The sequence below is a fragment of the Prionailurus bengalensis genome, chromosome A3, assembly GCF_016509475.1.
Source record: "Prionailurus bengalensis isolate Pbe53 chromosome A3, Fcat_Pben_1.1_paternal_pri, whole genome shotgun sequence".
Lineage (NCBI taxonomy): Eukaryota > Metazoa > Chordata > Mammalia > Carnivora > Felidae > Prionailurus > Prionailurus bengalensis.
Window position 1 is genome coordinate 114,546,169 of NC_057354.1, and position 2,666 is coordinate 114,548,834.

Here is a 2,666-nt window from a genome sequence, read left to right on the forward strand (position 1 = left end):
CTTTGACCTGTGCATTTGGAAATATTATCTATTGAGATATAGAAAAGTGAAAATCTTTTTTTCAGAACAAGTAAGTATACTAGAAATTAAATCTGCTTGGTTGTATAGTGTGCCACCAAATATGGATGATATTGAATGGGAAATCAATCTGTGTCTTCTCCCCAACAGTTATTTGTGGAATTCCCCATAAATATTCTGTGGTTTTGAGAATTCAGTTACAAACATGGCAACCCATGATAACCGGCACAACCCCACATAGAACAGGATTTACGCACAAAGAGTAACCAGGTGTATGTTTTAAAATGTTGGTCCCCTGCCATTCCCTATTCAGTCACATCCTCCCAGCCAGACAGCAAAGAGCTACACCTGTCAAGATCATTATGAAGAAACATGGTGTGGTTCCAAGTGGCAACCAAAATGTAATGCTTTCCACTTTGATGACTGGAGTGAGACCCGTGCTATCCAATATGGTAACCACTAGCCACATGTATCTATTTAAATGTGAATTTAAATAAATAAAAATTAAGTAAAATTTAAAATTCAGTTGCACAGTTGGGCAAGCCACATTTCAAGTGCTCAAGAGCCACCATGGCTAGTGGTTACTCTACTGGACAGTGCAAACTGAGGACATGCCCATCATCTCAGAATATTGTACTGTATTAGCACTGGCCTAGATAGAATCTGATAAGAATGAATACTGAATGAATGAATGAATGAATGAATGAATGAATGAATAAGCAGCAGTGTTTTCACCTAATTACTTGATAAGAGAGGAGTATGGTAGTCCAGACAGGGGGAGGTACACCACGGTTAACAATAAGAATACCTTACAGTTACACAGCAGTGCACTTTTCAAATTTTAAAACATTTTTATGTATGTGACTTATGCGATTTTATTCAATCTTTCTCATCAGTCTTCCAAACAGAGAAAGTATCAATGTCTTAATTTTATAGCTGAAGAAATGTTAGTCTCAAACAGGCTAGCATTGGGTGCCTGGGTGGCTCAGTCAGTTAAGCGTCTGACTTCAGGTTATGATCTCATCATGATCTCACGGTTTGTGGAATTGAGCCCTATGTTGGGCTCTTTGTTGACAGCTCAGAGCCTGGAGCCTGCTTCAGAGTCTGTCTCCCTCTCTCTCTGCCCCTCCCCCACTTGTACTCTGTCTCTGTCTCTCTCTCTCTCTCTCTCTCTCTCCCTCTCTCAAAAATAAATATTAAATAGAAATTTAAAAAGGCTAGCCTTGTGACCTTTCATAGTCTCTAGGCCTCTCTGAGGTGACATTTCTTTGGCTATCCAATGAAGAGCCTGGCTAGACTCAGACTCAAGGGTCATCTCTGTAGGGATGCTGCAGAAGCCAAGAGGACAGATGAGACCCTGGAGGGGAGAGGTAAGACTCGCTGACAGGTCATGTGCACTGTCATCTGGTACCATTCCAACTGAGGTTAGTGGTAGAAACTGAGACGGACAGAAAGGGAAGCTGGGTGAAATCCTGGGGATCGGAATGAGTGCCAGATGGTGCCTTTCAGACCAGAGAGGCCTTGGGGTCTTCAGGAGGAGCACATCATTTATATGAGATGAGCTTAGGGGCGCCTGGGTGGCGCATTCGGTTAAGCGTCCAACTTCAGCCAGGTCACGATCTCGCGGTCTGTGAGTTCGAGCCCCGCGTCGGGCTCTGGGCTGATGGCTCAGAACCTGGAGCCTGTTTCCGATTCTGTGTCTCCCTCTCTCTCTGCCCCTCCCCCGTTCATGCTCTGTCTCTCTCTGTCCCAAAAATAAATAAATGTTGAGATGAGCTTAAGATCTGAAAAGCAGGAGCAGCCTAATACAGGAAGAAAACTAGTGCAGACAGTGCCCAAGAGTGAAAAACCAGGGAGACATTTCTCCAAGCTGTGAAGGGCTGCTTAGGTGCAGTGTGGTCTGCACCTGAGAGTTAGATCTCAGAGAGCTGGAAACAGAAGTGTACAGCTTCTCCGGGAACTTGGAGAGGTGCCAGAGCTCACCCCTGGTACAGACGACTGTTTTGCACACATACTCTACAGAAAAGACCAAATTCTATGGGAGGTAAAATGTGCTACTCCTTTGAGTGGTGACAGCAGAATCGTTGGCTAAAAACAGTAAGTAACGTATTGAGCTATTCTTTTGTACGAGATATTATACAGGAATTCTTGTAACTTCATAAGTTCAATAGTGTTCCCAGCTCCAGTGTGACAGGTAAGCAACCAGGGCTGGAGTGGAGCTGGTTCTTACTGTTTAGTGAGACCTGTTGAATTTTCATGATTTTTCTTAGCCAGCTGACATGTTATTAGCTTGAAATCAGCCATGGCAAAAATATTTCTACCATGGAGATTGGTGACATGCTACAAATTAGGGCCTTTACCCCCAGAGAAAAAGGGTGTTTACATATCTATATATCTATATATCTAGATATCTAGATATCTAGATATATAGATATATAGATATATAGATATATAGATATGAAATAGACTCTTTAATGTTTATTTATTTTTGAGAGAGAGAGAGAGAGAGACAGACAGAGTGTGAGCGGGGGAGGGGCAGAGAGAGAGGGAGACACAGAATCCAAAGCAGGCTCCAGGCTCTGAACTGTCAGCACAGAGCCTGACACGGGGCTGAACCCACAAACTGCGAAGTCATGACCTGAGCCAAA